Source organism: Ranitomeya variabilis, chromosome 1, assembly GCF_051348905.1.
Source record: "Ranitomeya variabilis isolate aRanVar5 chromosome 1, aRanVar5.hap1, whole genome shotgun sequence".
Lineage (NCBI taxonomy): Eukaryota > Metazoa > Chordata > Amphibia > Anura > Dendrobatidae > Ranitomeya > Ranitomeya variabilis.
In genome coordinates this window covers 832,583,592-832,599,483 of record NC_135232.1, presented here as the reverse complement: position 1 = coordinate 832,599,483, position 15,892 = coordinate 832,583,592, and the positions used below count along the sequence as shown (strand labels likewise).

The 15,892-nt window shown below is 46.0% G+C and overlaps 38 non-coding genes across 38 annotated transcripts; all 38 read right to left on the bottom strand.

Annotated features, from left to right (window-relative positions):
• Positions 1–35: 35 nt before the first annotated feature.
• On the bottom strand, positions 36–107 carry TRNAA-UGC (transfer RNA alanine (anticodon UGC)). Its single transcript has one exon. It is a non-coding gene; the product is annotated as a tRNA-Ala (tRNA).
• A 520-nt stretch (positions 108–627) lies between these two features.
• TRNAA-CGC (transfer RNA alanine (anticodon CGC)) lies at positions 628–699 on the bottom strand. Its single transcript has one exon. It is a non-coding gene; the product is annotated as a tRNA-Ala (tRNA).
• Positions 700–810: 111 nt separating this feature from the next.
• On the bottom strand, positions 811–882 carry TRNAE-UUC (transfer RNA glutamic acid (anticodon UUC)). Its single transcript has one exon. It is a non-coding gene; the product is annotated as a tRNA-Glu (tRNA).
• A 520-nt stretch (positions 883–1,402) lies between these two features.
• TRNAA-CGC (transfer RNA alanine (anticodon CGC)) lies at positions 1,403–1,474 on the bottom strand. The gene has a single exon. It is a non-coding gene; the product is annotated as a tRNA-Ala (tRNA).
• A 127-nt stretch (positions 1,475–1,601) lies between these two features.
• Positions 1,602–1,673, bottom strand: TRNAA-UGC (transfer RNA alanine (anticodon UGC)). Its single transcript has one exon. It is a non-coding gene; the product is annotated as a tRNA-Ala (tRNA).
• Positions 1,674–2,192: 519 nt separating this feature from the next.
• On the bottom strand, positions 2,193–2,264 carry TRNAA-CGC (transfer RNA alanine (anticodon CGC)). Its single transcript has one exon. It is a non-coding gene; the product is annotated as a tRNA-Ala (tRNA).
• A 127-nt stretch (positions 2,265–2,391) lies between these two features.
• On the bottom strand, positions 2,392–2,463 carry TRNAA-UGC (transfer RNA alanine (anticodon UGC)). The gene has a single exon. It is a non-coding gene; the product is annotated as a tRNA-Ala (tRNA).
• A 536-nt stretch (positions 2,464–2,999) lies between these two features.
• On the bottom strand, positions 3,000–3,071 carry TRNAA-CGC (transfer RNA alanine (anticodon CGC)). Its single transcript has one exon. It is a non-coding gene; the product is annotated as a tRNA-Ala (tRNA).
• A 719-nt stretch (positions 3,072–3,790) lies between these two features.
• On the bottom strand, positions 3,791–3,862 carry TRNAA-CGC (transfer RNA alanine (anticodon CGC)). Its single transcript has one exon. It is a non-coding gene; the product is annotated as a tRNA-Ala (tRNA).
• Positions 3,863–3,973: 111 nt separating this feature from the next.
• TRNAE-UUC (transfer RNA glutamic acid (anticodon UUC)) lies at positions 3,974–4,045 on the bottom strand. Its single transcript has one exon. It is a non-coding gene; the product is annotated as a tRNA-Glu (tRNA).
• Positions 4,046–4,565: 520 nt separating this feature from the next.
• Positions 4,566–4,637, bottom strand: TRNAA-CGC (transfer RNA alanine (anticodon CGC)). Its single transcript has one exon. It is a non-coding gene; the product is annotated as a tRNA-Ala (tRNA).
• A 127-nt stretch (positions 4,638–4,764) lies between these two features.
• On the bottom strand, positions 4,765–4,836 carry TRNAA-UGC (transfer RNA alanine (anticodon UGC)). Its single transcript has one exon. It is a non-coding gene; the product is annotated as a tRNA-Ala (tRNA).
• A 519-nt stretch (positions 4,837–5,355) lies between these two features.
• On the bottom strand, positions 5,356–5,427 carry TRNAA-CGC (transfer RNA alanine (anticodon CGC)). The gene has a single exon. It is a non-coding gene; the product is annotated as a tRNA-Ala (tRNA).
• A 127-nt stretch (positions 5,428–5,554) lies between these two features.
• TRNAA-UGC (transfer RNA alanine (anticodon UGC)) lies at positions 5,555–5,626 on the bottom strand. The gene has a single exon. It is a non-coding gene; the product is annotated as a tRNA-Ala (tRNA).
• A 536-nt stretch (positions 5,627–6,162) lies between these two features.
• TRNAA-CGC (transfer RNA alanine (anticodon CGC)) lies at positions 6,163–6,234 on the bottom strand. Its single transcript has one exon. It is a non-coding gene; the product is annotated as a tRNA-Ala (tRNA).
• Positions 6,235–6,953: 719 nt separating this feature from the next.
• Positions 6,954–7,025, bottom strand: TRNAA-CGC (transfer RNA alanine (anticodon CGC)). Its single transcript has one exon. It is a non-coding gene; the product is annotated as a tRNA-Ala (tRNA).
• A 127-nt stretch (positions 7,026–7,152) lies between these two features.
• TRNAA-UGC (transfer RNA alanine (anticodon UGC)) lies at positions 7,153–7,224 on the bottom strand. The gene has a single exon. It is a non-coding gene; the product is annotated as a tRNA-Ala (tRNA).
• Positions 7,225–7,744: 520 nt separating this feature from the next.
• Positions 7,745–7,816, bottom strand: TRNAA-CGC (transfer RNA alanine (anticodon CGC)). The gene has a single exon. It is a non-coding gene; the product is annotated as a tRNA-Ala (tRNA).
• Positions 7,817–7,927: 111 nt separating this feature from the next.
• On the bottom strand, positions 7,928–7,999 carry TRNAE-UUC (transfer RNA glutamic acid (anticodon UUC)). The gene has a single exon. It is a non-coding gene; the product is annotated as a tRNA-Glu (tRNA).
• Positions 8,000–8,519: 520 nt separating this feature from the next.
• On the bottom strand, positions 8,520–8,591 carry TRNAA-CGC (transfer RNA alanine (anticodon CGC)). Its single transcript has one exon. It is a non-coding gene; the product is annotated as a tRNA-Ala (tRNA).
• Positions 8,592–8,718: 127 nt separating this feature from the next.
• TRNAA-UGC (transfer RNA alanine (anticodon UGC)) lies at positions 8,719–8,790 on the bottom strand. Its single transcript has one exon. It is a non-coding gene; the product is annotated as a tRNA-Ala (tRNA).
• A 520-nt stretch (positions 8,791–9,310) lies between these two features.
• On the bottom strand, positions 9,311–9,382 carry TRNAA-CGC (transfer RNA alanine (anticodon CGC)). Its single transcript has one exon. It is a non-coding gene; the product is annotated as a tRNA-Ala (tRNA).
• Positions 9,383–9,509: 127 nt separating this feature from the next.
• Positions 9,510–9,581, bottom strand: TRNAA-UGC (transfer RNA alanine (anticodon UGC)). Its single transcript has one exon. It is a non-coding gene; the product is annotated as a tRNA-Ala (tRNA).
• Positions 9,582–10,101: 520 nt separating this feature from the next.
• Positions 10,102–10,173, bottom strand: TRNAA-CGC (transfer RNA alanine (anticodon CGC)). The gene has a single exon. It is a non-coding gene; the product is annotated as a tRNA-Ala (tRNA).
• A 111-nt stretch (positions 10,174–10,284) lies between these two features.
• Positions 10,285–10,356, bottom strand: TRNAE-UUC (transfer RNA glutamic acid (anticodon UUC)). Its single transcript has one exon. It is a non-coding gene; the product is annotated as a tRNA-Glu (tRNA).
• Positions 10,357–10,874: 518 nt separating this feature from the next.
• Positions 10,875–10,946, bottom strand: TRNAA-UGC (transfer RNA alanine (anticodon UGC)). The gene has a single exon. It is a non-coding gene; the product is annotated as a tRNA-Ala (tRNA).
• Positions 10,947–11,073: 127 nt separating this feature from the next.
• On the bottom strand, positions 11,074–11,145 carry TRNAA-UGC (transfer RNA alanine (anticodon UGC)). The gene has a single exon. It is a non-coding gene; the product is annotated as a tRNA-Ala (tRNA).
• A 520-nt stretch (positions 11,146–11,665) lies between these two features.
• Positions 11,666–11,737, bottom strand: TRNAA-CGC (transfer RNA alanine (anticodon CGC)). The gene has a single exon. It is a non-coding gene; the product is annotated as a tRNA-Ala (tRNA).
• Positions 11,738–11,864: 127 nt separating this feature from the next.
• Positions 11,865–11,936, bottom strand: TRNAA-UGC (transfer RNA alanine (anticodon UGC)). Its single transcript has one exon. It is a non-coding gene; the product is annotated as a tRNA-Ala (tRNA).
• A 520-nt stretch (positions 11,937–12,456) lies between these two features.
• TRNAA-CGC (transfer RNA alanine (anticodon CGC)) lies at positions 12,457–12,528 on the bottom strand. The gene has a single exon. It is a non-coding gene; the product is annotated as a tRNA-Ala (tRNA).
• A 127-nt stretch (positions 12,529–12,655) lies between these two features.
• TRNAA-UGC (transfer RNA alanine (anticodon UGC)) lies at positions 12,656–12,727 on the bottom strand. Its single transcript has one exon. It is a non-coding gene; the product is annotated as a tRNA-Ala (tRNA).
• Positions 12,728–13,247: 520 nt separating this feature from the next.
• On the bottom strand, positions 13,248–13,319 carry TRNAA-CGC (transfer RNA alanine (anticodon CGC)). Its single transcript has one exon. It is a non-coding gene; the product is annotated as a tRNA-Ala (tRNA).
• A 127-nt stretch (positions 13,320–13,446) lies between these two features.
• On the bottom strand, positions 13,447–13,518 carry TRNAA-UGC (transfer RNA alanine (anticodon UGC)). The gene has a single exon. It is a non-coding gene; the product is annotated as a tRNA-Ala (tRNA).
• A 520-nt stretch (positions 13,519–14,038) lies between these two features.
• TRNAA-CGC (transfer RNA alanine (anticodon CGC)) lies at positions 14,039–14,110 on the bottom strand. Its single transcript has one exon. It is a non-coding gene; the product is annotated as a tRNA-Ala (tRNA).
• A 127-nt stretch (positions 14,111–14,237) lies between these two features.
• On the bottom strand, positions 14,238–14,309 carry TRNAA-UGC (transfer RNA alanine (anticodon UGC)). Its single transcript has one exon. It is a non-coding gene; the product is annotated as a tRNA-Ala (tRNA).
• A 520-nt stretch (positions 14,310–14,829) lies between these two features.
• Positions 14,830–14,901, bottom strand: TRNAA-CGC (transfer RNA alanine (anticodon CGC)). The gene has a single exon. It is a non-coding gene; the product is annotated as a tRNA-Ala (tRNA).
• A 717-nt stretch (positions 14,902–15,618) lies between these two features.
• Positions 15,619–15,690, bottom strand: TRNAA-UGC (transfer RNA alanine (anticodon UGC)). Its single transcript has one exon. It is a non-coding gene; the product is annotated as a tRNA-Ala (tRNA).
• Positions 15,691–15,817: 127 nt separating this feature from the next.
• On the bottom strand, positions 15,818–15,889 carry TRNAA-UGC (transfer RNA alanine (anticodon UGC)). The gene has a single exon. It is a non-coding gene; the product is annotated as a tRNA-Ala (tRNA).
• Between the last annotated feature and the right edge of the window lie 3 nt (positions 15,890–15,892).

The window sequence follows — 15,892 nt, the reverse complement described above, 5'->3', positions numbered from 1 at the left end:
TAGGAAGTGCGTCCTTTGCACGTAAACCCAGGCCATGGAGATGCTGGGGATTGAACCCGGGGCCTCACACATGCAAAGCGTGCGCTCTACCACTGAGCTACATCCCCGTTATTTGCACCACTTTCAGAAACTTGCAGGAAACGGGTCAAGATTTTTGCAGACAAGGGTTGGCATTTATTCAAATCGCTGAACCACCTTGAGAAAAAAACTCTGTGAATTCTTAGAGATACATCAGCTGTCCTATTCAAGCTTCCGGCACGACACTCCAACTCGGTTTTAGGATGATACCAAGTAGAGACTCTGAAGCTTGTCCTTAATGCAAAGCTATTGCACATTTCCCACTTTAATCAGGCTAGAGAAAGTTTCCTATATTTGCCTGTGCTATTGATTTGTGCAAAGTTTGTTGAAAGTCCAGTTCCCATTGAAAACATTTTACTGGGTGGTAAAGTGTTGCCCTTGCCTTAGGTTGCATGCAGTCTTTAGAATCTGCTGCGACAAAAAGCCTCGTCCTGCTATGTGACCTGGCAAAGAAGCCAGTTTAAGCGTCAAAGATTCCTTGCGAGTCTTGACGACACTACTAAGCGTGAGTGTGTTTGCTAAAGCTTTCTAGCCATATTAGGAAAAGTTTGGAGATGCTGGGGGTTGAACCCAGGACCTCATACATGCGAAGCATGCGCTCTACCACTGAGCTACATCCTCAAAAGTCTCCCAGTGGGATGGAGCACTGACAAGTAATTCTTTCACCGAGTGACTGCAGGAACCACATAAGGAGAAGGAAAAGTAGTCACCTTTGCACGTAAACCCAAGCCATGGAGATGCCGGGGATTGAACCCGGGGCCTCACACATGAAAAGGGTGCGCTCTACCACTGAGCTACATCCCCGTTATTTGCACCACTTTCAGAAACTTGCAGGAAACGGGTCAAGATTTTTGCAGACAAGAGTTGGCATTTATTCAAATCGCTGAACCACCTTGAGAAAAAAACTCTGTGAATTCTTAGAGATACATCAGCTGACCTATTCAAGCTTCCGGCACGACACTCCAACTCGGTTTTCTGATGATACCAAGTAGAGACTCTGAAGCTTGTCCTTAATGCAAAGCTATTGCACATTTCCCACTTTAATCAGGCTAGAGAAAGTTTCCTATATTTGCCTGTGCTATTGATTTGTGCAAAGTTTGTTGAAAGTCCAGTTCCCATTGAAAACATTTTACTGGGTGGTAAAGTGTTGCCCTTGCCTTAGGTTGCATGCAGTCTTTAGAATCTGTCGCGGCAAAAAGCCTCGTCCTGCTATGTGACCTGGCAAAGAAGCCAGTTTAAGCGTCAAAGATTCCTTGCGAGTCTTGACGACACTACTAAGCGTGAGTGTGTTTGCTAAAGCTTTCTAGCCATATTAGGAAAAGTTTGGAGATGCTGGGGGTTGAACCCAGGACCTCATACATGCGAAGCATGCGCTCTACCACTGAGCTACATCCCCAAAAGTCTCCTAGTGGGATGGAGCACTGACAAGTAATTCTTTCACCGAGTGACTGCAGGAACCACATAAGGAGAAGGAAAAGTAGTCACCTGTAGGAAGTGCGTCCTTTGCACGTAAACCCAGGCCATGGAGATGCTGGGGATTGAACCCGGGGCCTCACACATGCAAAGCGTGCGCTCTACCACTGAGCTACATCCCCGTTATTTGCACCACTTTCAGAAACTTGCAGGAAACGGGTCAAGATTTTTGCAGACAAGGGTTGGCTTTTTTTCAAATCGCTGAACCACCTTGAGAAAAAACTCTGTGAATTCTTAGAGATACATCAGCTGACCAATTCAAGCTTCCGGCACGACACTCCAACTCGGTTTTCTGATGATACCAAGTAGAGACTCTGAAGCTTGTCCTTAATGCAAAGCTATTGCACATTTCCCACTTTAATCAGGCTAGAGAAAGTTTCCTATATTTGCCTGTGCTATTGATTTGTGCAAAGTTTGTTGAAAGTCCAGTTCCCATTGAAAACATTTTACTGGGTGATAAAGTGTTGCCCTTGCCTTAGGTTGCATGCAGTCTTTAGAATCTGCCGCGGCAAAAAGCCTCGTCCTGCTATGTGACCTGGCAAAGAAGCCAGTTTAAGCGTCAAAGATTCCTTGCGAGTCTTGACGACACTACTAAGCGTGAGTGTGTTTGCTAAAGCTTTCTAGCCATATTAGGAAAAGTTTGGAGATGCTGGGGGTTGAACCCAGGACCTCATACATGCGAAGCATGCGCTCTACCACTGAGCTACATCCCCAAAAGTCTCCTAGTGGGATGGAGCACTGACAAGTAATTCTTTCACCGAGTGACTGCAGGAACCACATAAGGAGAAGGAAAAGTAGTCACCTGTAGGAAGTGCGTCCTTTGCACGTAAACCCAGGCCATTGAGATGCCGGGGATTGAACCCGGGGCCTCACACATGCAAAGCGTGCGCTCTACCACTGAGCTACATCCCCGTTATTTGCACCACTTTCAGAAACTTGCAGGAAACGGGTCAAGATTTTTGCAGACAAGGGTTGGCTTTTTTTCAAATCGCTGAACCACCTTGAGAAAAAAACTCTGTGAATTCTTAGAGATACATCAGCTGACCAATTCAAGCTTCCGGCACGACACTCCAACTCGGTTTTCTGATGATACCAAGTAGAGACTCTGAAGCTTGTCCTTAATGCAAAGCTATTGCACATTTCCCACTTTAATCAGGCTAGAGAAAGTTTCCTATATTTGCCTGTGCTATTGATTTGAGCAAAGTTTGTTGAAAGTCCAGTTCCCATTGAAAACATTTTACTGGGTGGTAAAGTGTTGCCCTTGCCTTAGGTTGCCCTTGCCTTAGGTTGCATGCAGTCTTTAGAATCTGCCGCGGCAAAAAGCCTCGTCCTGCTATGTGACCTGGCAAAGAAGCCAGTTTAAGCGTCAAAGATTCCTTCCGAGTCTTGACGACACTACTAAGCATGAGTGTGTTTGCTAAAGCTTTCTAGCCATATTAGGAAAAGTTTGGAGATGCTGGGGGTTGAACCCAGGACCTCATACATGCGAAGCATGCGCTCTACCACTGAGCTACATCCCCAAAAGTCTCCTAGTGGGATGGAGCACTGACAAGTAATTCTTTCAACGAGTGACTGCAGGAACCACATAAGGAGAAGGAAAAGTAGTCACCTGTAGGAAGTGCGTCCTCTGCACGTAAACCCAGGCCATGGAGATGCCGGGGATTGAACCTGGGGCCTCCCACATGCAAAGCGTGTGCTCTACCACTGAGCTACATCCCCGTTATTTGCACCACTTTCAGAAACTTGCAGGAAACGGGTCAAGATTTTTGCAGACAAGGGTTGGCATTTAGTCAAATCGCTGAACCACCTTGAGAAAAAAACTCTGTGAATTCTTAGAGATACATCAGCTGACCTATTCAAGCATCTGGCACGACACTCCAACTCGGTTTTCTGATGATACCAAGTAGAGACTCTGAAGCTTGTCCTTAATGCAAAGCTATTGCACATTTCCCACTTTAATCAGGCTAGAGAAAGTTTCCTATATTTGCCTGTGCTATTGATTTGTGCAAAGTTTGTTGAAAGTCCAGTTCCCATTGAAAACATTTTACTGGGTGGTAAAGTGTTGCCCTTGCCTTAGGTTGCATGCAGTCTTTAGAATCTGCCGCAGCAAAAAGCCTCGTCCTGCTATGTGACCTGGCAAAGAAGCCAGTTTAAGCGTCAAAGATTCCTTGCGAGTCTTGACGACACTACTAAGCGTGAGTGTGTTTGCTAAAGCTTTCTAGCCATATTAGGAAAAGTTTGGAGATGCTGGGGGTTGAACCCAGGACCTCATACATGCGAAGCATGCGCTCTACCACTGAGCTACATCCTCAAAAGTCTCCCAGTGGGATGGAGCACTGACAAGTAATTCTTTCACCGAGTGACTGCAGGAACCACATAAGGAGAAGGAAAAGTAGTCACCTTTGCACGTAAACCCAAGCCATGGAGATGCCGGGGATTGAACCCGGGGCCTCACACATGAAAAGGGTGCGCTCTACCACTGAGCTACATCCCCGTTATTTGCACCACTTTCAGAAACTTGCAGGAAACGGGTCAAGATTTTTGCAGACAAGAGTTGGCATTTATTCAAATCGCTGAACCACCTTGAGAAAAAAACTCTGTGAATTCTTAGAGATACATCAGCTGACCTATTCAAGCTTCCGGCACGACACTCCAACTCGGTTTTCTGATGATACCAAGTAGAGACTCTGAAGCTTGTCCTTAATGCAAAGCTATTGCACATTTCCCACTTTAATCAGGCTAGAGAAAGTTTCCTATATTTGCCTGTGCTATTGATTTGTGCAAAGTTTGTTGAAAGTCCAGTTCCCATTGAAAACATTTTACTGGGTGGTAAAGTGTTGCCCTTGCCTTAGGTTGCATGCAGTCTTTAGAATCTGTCGCGGCAAAAAGCCTCGTCCTGCTATGTGACCTGGCAAAGAAGCCAGTTTAAGCGTCAAAGATTCCTTGCGAGTCTTGACGACACTACTAAGCGTGAGTGTGTTTGCTAAAGCTTTCTAGCCATATTAGGAAAAGTTTGGAGATGCTGGGGGTTGAACCCAGGACCTCATACATGCGAAGCATGCGCTCTACCACTGAGCTACATCCCCAAAAGTCTCCTAGTGGGATGGAGCACTGACAAGTAATTCTTTCACCGAGTGACTGCAGGAACCACATAAGGAGAAGGAAAAGTAGTCACCTGTAGGAAGTGCGTCCTTTGCACGTAAACCCAGGCCATGGAGATGCTGGGGATTGAACCCGGGGCCTCACACATGCAAAGCGTGCGCTCTACCACTGAGCTACATCCCCGTTATTTGCACCACTTTCAGAAACTTGCAGGAAACGGGTCAAGATTTTTGCAGACAAGGGTTGGCTTTTTTTCAAATCGCTGAACCACCTTGAGAAAAAACTCTGTGAATTCTTAGAGATACATCAGCTGACCAATTCAAGCTTCCGGCACGACACTCCAACTCGGTTTTCTGATGATACCAAGTAGAGACTCTGAAGCTTGTCCTTAATGCAAAGCTATTGCACATTTCCCACTTTAATCAGGCTAGAGAAAGTTTCCTATATTTGCCTGTGCTATTGATTTGTGCAAAGTTTGTTGAAAGTCCAGTTCCCATTGAAAACATTTTACTGGGTGATAAAGTGTTGCCCTTGCCTTAGGTTGCATGCAGTCTTTAGAATCTGCCGCGGCAAAAAGCCTCGTCCTGCTATGTGACCTGGCAAAGAAGCCAGTTTAAGCGTCAAAGATTCCTTGCGAGTCTTGACGACACTACTAAGCGTGAGTGTGTTTGCTAAAGCTTTCTAGCCATATTAGGAAAAGTTTGGAGATGCTGGGGGTTGAACCCAGGACCTCATACATGCGAAGCATGCGCTCTACCACTGAGCTACATCCCCAAAAGTCTCCTAGTGGGATGGAGCACTGACAAGTAATTCTTTCACCGAGTGACTGCAGGAACCACATAAGGAGAAGGAAAAGTAGTCACCTGTAGGAAGTGCGTCCTTTGCACGTAAACCCAGGCCATTGAGATGCCGGGGATTGAACCCGGGGCCTCACACATGCAAAGCGTGCGCTCTACCACTGAGCTACATCCCCGTTATTTGCACCACTTTCAGAAACTTGCAGGAAACGGGTCAAGATTTTTGCAGACAAGGGTTGGCTTTTTTTCAAATCGCTGAACCACCTTGAGAAAAAAACTCTGTGAATTCTTAGAGATACATCAGCTGACCAATTCAAGCTTCCGGCACGACACTCCAACTCGGTTTTCTGATGATACCAAGTAGAGACTCTGAAGCTTGTCCTTAATGCAAAGCTATTGCACATTTCCCACTTTAATCAGGCTAGAGAAAGTTTCCTATATTTGCCTGTGCTATTGATTTGAGCAAAGTTTGTTGAAAGTCCAGTTCCCATTGAAAACATTTTACTGGGTGGTAAAGTGTTGCCCTTGCCTTAGGTTGCCCTTGCCTTAGGTTGCATGCAGTCTTTAGAATCTGCCGCGGCAAAAAGCCTCGTCCTGCTATGTGACCTGGCAAAGAAGCCAGTTTAAGCGTCAAAGATTCCTTCCGAGTCTTGACGACACTACTAAGCATGAGTGTGTTTGCTAAAGCTTTCTAGCCATATTAGGAAAAGTTTGGAGATGCTGGGGGTTGAACCCAGGACCTCATACATGCGAAGCATGCGCTCTACCACTGAGCTACATCCCCAAAAGTCTCCTAGTGGGATGGAGCACTGACAAGTAATTCTTTCAACGAGTGACTGCAGGAACCACATAAGGAGAAGGAAAAGTAGTCACCTGTAGGAAGTGCGTCCTCTGCACGTAAACCCAGGCCATGGAGATGCCGGGGATTGAACCTGGGGCCTCCCACATGCAAAGCGTGTGCTCTACCACTGAGCTACATCCCCGTTATTTGCACCACTTTCAGAAACTTGCAGGAAACGGGTCAAGATTTTTGCAGACAAGGGTTGGCATTTAGTCAAATCGCTGAACCACCTTGAGAAAAAAACTCTGTGAATTCTTAGAGATACATCAGCTGACCTATTCAAGCATCTGGCACGACACTCCAACTCGGTTTTCTGATGATACCAAGTAGAGACTCTGAAGCTTGTCCTTAATGCAAAGCTATTGCACATTTCCCACTTTAATCAGGCTAGAGAAAGTTTCCTATATTTGCCTGTGCTATTGATTTGTGCAAAGTTTGTTGAAAGTCCAGTTCCCATTGAAAACATTTTACTGGGTGGTAAAGTGTTGCCCTTGCCTTAGGTTGCATGCAGTCTTTAGAATCTGCCGCAGCAAAAAGCCTCGTCCTGCTATGTGACCTGGCAAAGAAGCCAGTTTAAGCGTCAAAGATTCCTTGCGAGTCTTGACGACACTACTAAGCGTGAGTGTGTTTGCTAAAGCTTTCTAGCCATATTAGGAAAAGTTTGGAGATGCTGGGGGTTGAACCCAGGACCTCATACATGCGAAGCATGCGCTCTACCACTGAGCTACATCCCCAAAAGTCTCCTAGTGGGATGGAGCACTGACAAGTAATTCTTTCAACGAGTGACTGCAGGAACCACATAAGGAGAAGGAAAAGTAGTCACCTGTAGGAAGTGCGTCCTTTGCACGTAAACCCAGGCCATGGAGATGCCAGGGATTGAACCCGGGGCCTCACACATGCAAAGCGTGCGCTCTACCACTGAGCTACATCCCCGATATTTGCACCACTTTCAGAAACTTGCAGGAAACGGGTCAAGATTTTTGCAGACAAGGGTTGGCATTTAGTCAAATCGCTGAACCACCTTGAGAAAAAAACTCTGTGAATTCTTAGAGATACATCAGCTGACCTATTCAAGCTTCCGGCACGACACTCCAACTCAGTTTTCTGATGATACCAAGTAGAGACTCTGAAGCTTGTCCTTAATGCAAAGCTATTGCACATTTCCCACTTTAATCAGGCTAGAGAAAGTTTCCTATATTTGCCTGTGCTATTGATTTGTGCAAAGTTTGTTGAAAGTCCAGTTCCCATTGAAAACATTTTACTGGGTGGTAAAGTGTTGCCCTTGCCTTAGGTTGCATGCAGTCTTTAGAATCTGCCGAGGCAAAAAGCCTCATCCTGCTATGTGACCTGGCAAAGAAGCCAGTTTAAGCGTCAAAGATTCCTTGCGAGTCTTGACGACACTACTAAGCGTGAGTGTGTTTGCTAAAGCTTTCTAGCCATATTAGGAAAAGTTTGGAGATGCTGGGGGTTGAACCCAGGACCTCATACATGCGAAGCATGCGCTCTACCACTGAGCTACATCCCCAAAAGTCTCCCAGTGGGATGGAGCACTGACAAGTAATTCTTTCACCGAGTGACTGCAGGAACCACATAAGGAGAAGGAAAAGTAGTCACCTTTGCACGTAAACCCAAGCCATGGAGATGCCGGGGATTGAACCCGGGGCCTCACACATGAAAAGGGTGCACTCTACCACTGAGCTACATCCCCGTTATTTGCACCACTTTCAGAAACTTGCAGGAAACGGGTCAAGATTTTTGCAGACAAGGGTTGGCATTTATTCAAATCGCTGAACCACCTTGAGAAAAAAACTCTGTGAATTCTTAGAGATACATCAGCTGACCTATTCAAGCTTCCGGCACGACACTCCAACTCGGTTTTCTGATGATACCAAGTAGAGACTCTGAAGCTTGTCCTTAATGCAAAGCTATTGCACATTTCCCACTTTAATCAGGCTAGAGAAAGTTTCCTATATTTGCCTGTGCTATTGATTTGTGCAAAGTTTGTTGAAAGTCCAGTTCCCATTGAAAACATTTTACTGGGTGGTAAAGTGTTGCCCTTGCCTTAGGTTGCATGCAGTCTTTAGAATCTGTCGCGGCAAAAAGCCTCGTCCTGCTATGTGACCTGGCAAAGAAGCCAGTTTAAGCGTCAAAGATTTCTGGCGAGTCTTGACGACACTACTAAGCGTGAGTGTGTTTGCTAAAGCTTTCTAGCCATATTAGGAAAAGTTTGGAGATGCTGGGGGTTGAACCCAGGACCTCATACATGCGAAGCATGCGCTCTACCACTGAGCTACATCCCCAAAAGTCTCCTAGTGGGATGGAGCACTGACAAGTAATTCTTTCACCGAGTGACTGCAGGAACCACATAAGGAGAAGGAAAAGTAGTCACCTGTAGGAAGTGCGTCCTTTGCACGTAAACCCAGGGCATGGAGATGCTGGGGATTGAACCCGGGGCCTCACACATGCAAAGCGTGCGCTCTACCACTGAGCTACATCCCCGTTATTTGCACCACTTTCAGAAACTTGCAGGAAACGGGTCAAGATTTTTGCAGACAAGGGTTGGCATTTATTCAAATCGCTGAACCACCTTGAGAAAAAAACTCTGTGAATTCTTAGAGATACATCAGCGGACCTATTCAAGCTTCCGGCACGACACTCCAACTCGGTTTTAGGATGATACCAAGTAGAGACTCTGAAGCTTGTCCTTAATGCAAAGCTATTGCACATTTCCCACTTTAATCAGGCTAGAGAAAGTTTCCTATATTTGCCTGTGCTATTGATTTGTGCAAAGTTTGTTGAAAGTCCAGTTCCCATTGAAAACATTTTACTGGGTGGTAAAGTGTTGCCCTTGCCTTAGGTTGCATGCAGTCTTTAGAATCTGCTGCGACAAAAAGCCTCGTCCTGCTATGTGACCTGGCAAAGAAGCCAGTTTAAGCGTCAAAGATTCCTTGCGAGTCTTGACGACACTACTAAGCGTGAGTGTGTTTGCTAAAGCTTTCTAGCCATATTAGGAAAAGTTTGGAGATGCTGGGGGTTGAACCCAGGACCTCATACATGCGAAGCATGCGCTCTACCACTGAGCTACATCCCCAAAAGTCTCCCAGTGGGATGGAGCACTGCAAAGTAATTCTTTCAACGAGTGACTGCAGGAACCACATAAGGAGAAGGAAAAGTAGTCACCTGTAGGAAGTGCGTCCTTTGCACGTAAACCCAGGCCATGGAGATGCCGGGGATTGAACCCGGGGCCTCACACATGCAAAGCGTGCACTCTACCACTGAGCTACATCCCCGATATTTGCACCAGTTTCAGAAACTTGCAGGAAACGGGTCAAGATTTTTGCAGACAAGGGTTGGCATTTAGTCAAATCGCTGAACCACCTTGAGAAAAAAACTCTGTGAATTCTTAGAGATACATCAGCTGACCTATTCAAGCTTCCGGCACGACACTCCAACTCGGTTTTCTGATGATACCAAGTAGAGACTCTGAAGCTTGTCCTTAATGCAAAGCTATTGCACATTTCCCACTTTAATCAGGCTAGAGAAAGTTTCCTATATTTGCCTGTGCTATTGATTTGTGCAAAGTTTGTTGAAAGTCCAGTTCCCATTGAAAACATTTTACTGGGTGGTAAAGTGTTGCCCTTGCCTTAGGTTGCATGCAGTCTTTAGAATCTGCCGAGGCAAAAAGCCTCATCCTGCTATTTGACCTGGCAAAGAAGCCAGTTTAAGCGTCAAAGATTCCTTGCGAGTCTTGACGACACTACTAAGTGTGAGTGTGTTTGCTAAAGCTTTCTAGCCATATTAGGAAAAGTTTGGAGATGCTGGGGGTTGAACCCAGGACCTCATACATGCGAAGCATGTGCTCTACCACTGAGCTACATCCCCAAAAGTCTCCCAGTGGGATGGAGCACTGACAAGTAATTCTTTCACCGAGTGACTGCAGGAACCACATAAGGAGAATGAAAAGTAGTCACCTTTGCACGTAAACCCAAGCCATGGAGATGCCGGGGATTGAACCCGGGGCCTCACACATGAAAAGGGTGCGCTCTACCACTGAGCTACATCCCCGTTATTTGCACCACTTTCAGAAACTTGCAGGAAACGGGTCAAGATTTTTGCAGACAAGAGTTGGCATTTATTCAAATCGCTGAACCACCTTGAGAAAAAAACTCTGTGAATTCTTAGAGATACATCAGCTGACCTATTCAAGCTTCCGGCACGACACTCCAACTCGGTTTTCTGATGATACCAAGTAGAGACTCTGAAGCTTGTCCTTAATGCAAAGCTATTGCACATTTCCCACTTTAATCAGGCTAGAGAAAGTTTCCTATATTTGCCTGTGCTATTGATTTGTGCAAAGTTTGATGAAAGTCCAGTTCCCATTGAAAACATTTTACTGGGTGGTAAAGTGTTGCCCTTTCCTTAGGTTGCATGCAGTCTTTAGAATCTGTCGCGGCAAAAAGCCTCGTCCTGCTATGTGACCTGGCAAAGAAGCCAGTTTAAGCGTCAAAGATTTCTGGCGAGTCTTGACGACACTACTAAGCGTGAGTGTTTGCTAAAGCTTTCTAGCCATATTAGGGAAAGTTTGGAGATGCTGGGGGTTGAACCCAGGACCTCATACATGCAAAGCATGCACTCTACCACTGAGCTACATCTCCAAAAGTCTCCTAGTGGGATGGAGCACTGACAAGTAATTCTTTCACCGAGTGACTGCAGGAACCACATAAGGAGAAGGAAAAGTAGTCACCTGTAGGAAGTGCGTCCTTTGCACGTAAACCCAGGTCATGGAGATGCCGGGGATTGAACCCGGGGCCTCACACATGCAAAGCGTGCGCTCTACCACTGAGCTACATCCCCGTTATTTGCACCACTTTCAGAAACTTGCAGGAAACGGGTCAAGATTTTTGCAGACAAGGGTTGGCTTTTTTTCAAATCGCTGAACCACCTTGAGAAAAAAACTCTGTGAATTCTTAGAGATACATCAGCGGACCTATTCAAGCTTCCGGCACGACACTCCAACTCGGTTTTAGGATGATACCAAGTAGAGACTCTGAAGCTTGTCCTTAATGCAAAGCTATTGCACATTTCCCACTTTAATCAGGCTAGAGAAAGTTTCCTATATTTGCCTGTGCTATTGATTTGTGCAAAGTTTGTTGAAAGTCCAGTTCCCATTGAAAACATTTTACTGGGTGGTAAAGTGTTGCCCTTGCCTTAGGTTGCATGCAGTCTTTAGAATCTGTCGCGGCAAAAAGCCTCGTCCTGCTATGTGACCTGGCAAAGAAGCCAGTTTAAGCGTCAAAGATTTCTGGCGAGTCTTGACGACACTACTAAGCGTGAGTGTGTTTGCTAAAGCTTTCTAGCCATATTAGGAAAAGTTTGGAGATGCTGGGGGTTGAACCCAGGACCTCATACATGCGAAGCATGCGCTCTACCACTGAGCTACATCCCCAAAAGTCTCCTAGTGGGATGGAGCACTGACAAGTAATTCTTTCACCGAGTGACTGCAGGAACCACATAAGGAGAAGGAAAAGTAGTCACCTGTAGGAAGTGCGTCCTTTGCACGTAAACCCAGGCCATGGAGATGCTGGGGATTGAACCCGGGGCCTCACACATGCAAAGCGTGCGCTCTACCACTGAGCTACATCCCCGTTATTTGCACCACTTTCAGAAACTTGCAGGAAACGGGTCAAGATTTTTGCAGACAAGGGTTGGCTTTTTTTCAAATCGCTGAACCACCTTGAGAAAAAAACTCTGTGAATTCTTAGAGATACATCAGCTGACCAATTCAAGCTTCCGGCACGACACTCCAACTCGGTTTTCTGATGATACCAAGTAGAGGCTCTGAAGCTTGTCCTTAATGCAAAGCTATTGCACATTTCCCACTTTAATCAGGCTAGAGAAAGTTTCCTATATTTGCCTGTGCTATTGATTTGTGCAAAGTTTGTTGAAAGTCCAGTTCCCATTGAAAACATTTTACTGGGTGGTAAAGTGTTGCCCTTGCCTTAGGTTGCATGCAGTCTTTAGAATCTGCCGCGGCAAAAAGCCTCGTCCTGCTATGTGACCTGGCAAAGAAGCCAGTTTAAGCGTCAAAGATTCCTTGCGAGTCTTGACGACACTACTAAGCGTGAGTGTGTTTGCTAAAGCTTTCTAGCCATATTAGGAAAAGTTTGGAGATGCTGGGGGTTGAACCCAGGACCTCATACATGCGAAGCATGCGCTCTACCACTGAGCTACATCCCCAAAAGTCTCCTAGTGGGATGGAGCACTGACAAGTAATTCTTTCACCGAGTGACTGCAGGAACCACATAAGGAGAAGGAAAAGTAGTCACCTGTAGGAAGTGCGTCCTTTGCACGTAAACCCAGGCCATGGAGATGCCGGGGATTGAACCCGGGGCCTCACACATGCAAAGCGTGCGCTCTACCACTGAGCTACATCCCCGTTATTTGCACCACTTTCAGAAACTTGCAGGAAACGGGTCAAGATTTTTGCAGACAAGGGTTGGCTTTTTTTCAAATCGCTGAACCACCTTGAGAAAAAAACTCTGTGAATTCTTAGAGATACATCAGCTGACCAATTCAAGCTTCCGGCACGACACTCCAACTCGGTTTTCTGATGATACCAAGTAGAGACTCTGAAGCTTGTCCTTAATGCAAAGCTATTGCACATTTCCCACTTTAATCAGGCTAGAGAAAGTTTCCTATATTTGCCTGTGCTATTGATTTGTGCAAAGTTTGTTGAAAGTCCAGTTCCCATTGAAAACATTTTACTGGGTGGTAAAGTGTTGCCCTTGCCTTAGGTTGCATGCAGTCTTTAGAATCTGCCGCGGCAAAAAGCCTCGTCCTGCTATGTGACCTGGCAAAGAAGCCAGTTTAAGCGTCAAAGATTCCTTGCGAGTCTTGACGACACTACTAAGCGTGAGTGTGTTTGCTAAAGCTTTCTAGCCATATTAGGAAAAGTTTGGAGATGCTGGGGGTTGAACCCAGGACCTCATACATGCGAAGCGTGCGCTCTACCACTGAGCTACATCCCCAAAAGTCTTCTAGTGGGATGGAGCACTGACAAGTAATTCTTTCAACGAGTGACTGCAGGAACCACATAAGGAGAAGGAAAAGTAGTCACTTGTAGGAAGTGCGTCCTTTGCACGTAAACCCAGGCCATGGAGATGCTGGGGATTGAACCCGGGGCCTCACACATGCAAAGCGTGCGCTCTACCACTGAGCTACATCCCCGTTATTTGCACCACTTTCAGAAACTTGCAGGAAACGGGTCAAGATTTTTGCAGACAAGGGTTGGCATTTATTCAAATCGCTGAACCACCTTGAGAAAAAAACTCTGTGAATTCTTAGAGATACATCAGCTGTCCTATTCAAGCTTCCGGCACGACACTCCAACTCGGTTTTAGGATGATACCAAGTAGAGACTCTGAAGCTTGTCCTTAATGCAAAGCTATTGCACATTTCCCACTTTAATCAGGCTAGAGAAAGTTTCCTATATTTGCCTGTGCTATTGATTTGTGCAAAGTTTGTTGAAAGTCCAGTTCCCATTGAAAACATTTTACTGGGTGGTAAAGTGTTGCCCTTGCCTTAGGTTGCATGCAGTCTTTAGAATCTGCTGCGACAAAAAGCCTCGTCCTGCTATGTGACCTGGCAAAGAAGCCAGTTTAAGCGTCAAAGATTCCTTGCGAGTCTTGACGACACTACTAAGCGTGAGTGTGTTTGCTAAAGCTTTCTAGCCATATTAGGAAAAGTTTGGAGATGCTGGGGGTTGAACCCAGGACCTCATACATGCGAAGCATGCGCTCTACCACTGAGCTACATCCTCAAAAGTCTCCCAGTGGGATGGAGCACTGACAAGTAATTCTTTCACCGAGTGACTGCAGGAACCACATAAGGAGAAGGAAAAGTAGTCACCTGTAGGAAGTGCGTCCTTTGCACGTAAACCCAGGCCATGGAGATGCCGGGGATTGAACCCGGGGCCTCACACATGCAAAGCGTGCGCTCTACCACTGAGCTACATCCCCGTTATTTGCACCACTTTCAGAAACTTGCAGGAAACGGGTCAAGATTTTTGCAGACAAGGGTTGGCTTTTTTTCAAATCGCTGAACCACCTTGAGAAAAAAACTCTGTGAATTCTTAGAGATACATCAGCTGACCAATTCAAGCTTCCGGCACGACACTCCAACTCGGTTTTCTGATGATACCAAGTAGAGACTCTGAAGCTTGTCCTTAATGCAAAGCTATTGCACATTTCCCACTTTAATCAGGCTAGAGAAAGTTTCCTATATTTGCCTGTGCTATTGATTTGTGCAAAGTTTGTTGAAAGTCCAGTTCCCATTGAAAACATTTTACTGGGTGGTAAAGTGTTGCCCTTGCCTTAGGTTGCATGCAGTCTTTAGAATCTGCCGCGGCAAAAAGCCTCGTCCTGCTATGTGACCTGGCAAAGAAGCCAGTTTAAGCGTCAAAGATTCCTTGCGAGTCTTGACGACACTACTAAGCGTGAGTGTGTTTGCTAAAGCTTTCTAGCCATATTAGGAAAAGTTTGGAGATGCTGGGGGTTGAACCCAGGACCTCATACATGCGAAGCATGCGCTCTACCACTGAGCTACATCCCCAAAAGTCTCCTAGTGGGATGGAGCACTGACAAGTAATTCTTTCACCGAGTGACTGCAGGAACCACATAAGGAGAAGGAAAAGTAGTCACCTGTAGGAAGTGCGTCCTTTGCACGTAAACCCAGGCCATCGAGATGCCGGGGATTGAACCCGGGGCCTCAAACATGCAAAGCGTGCGCTCTACCACTGAGCTACATCCCAGTTATTTGCACCACTTTCAGAAACTTGCAGGAAACGGGTCAAGATTTTTGCAGACAAGGGTTGGCATTTATTCAAATCGCTGAACCACCTTGAGAAAAAAACTCTGTGAATTCTTAGAGATACATCAGCTGACCTATTCAAGCTTCCGGCACGACACTCCAACTCGGTTTTCTGATGATAACAAGTAGAGACTCTGAAGCTTGTCTTTAATGCAAAGCTATTGCACATTTCCCACTTTAATCAGGCTAGAGAAAGTTTCCTATATTTGCCTGTGCTATTGATTTGTGCAAAGTTTGTTGAAAGTCCAGTTCCCATTGAAAACATTTTACTGGGTGGTAAAGTGTTGCCCTTGCCTTAGGTTGCATGCAGTCTTTAGAATCTGCCACGGCAAAAAGCCTCATCCTGCTATGTGACCTGGAAAAGAAGCCAGTTTAAGCGTCAAATATTCCTTGCGAGTCTTGACGACACTACTAAGCGTGAGTGTTTGCTAAAGCTTTCTAGCCATATTAGGGAAAGTTTGGAGATGCTGGGGGTTGAACCCAGGACCTCATACATGCAAAGCATGCACTCTACCACTGAGCTACATCTCCAAAAGTCTCCTAGTGGGATGGAGCACTGACAAGTAATTCTTTCACCGAGTGACTGCAGGAACCACATAAGGAGAAGGAAAAGTAGTCACCTGTAGGAAGTGCGTCCTTTGCACGTAAACCCAGGCCATGGAGATGCCGGCGATTGAACCCGGGGCCTCACACATGCAAAGCGTGCGCTCTACCACTGAGCTACATCCCCGTT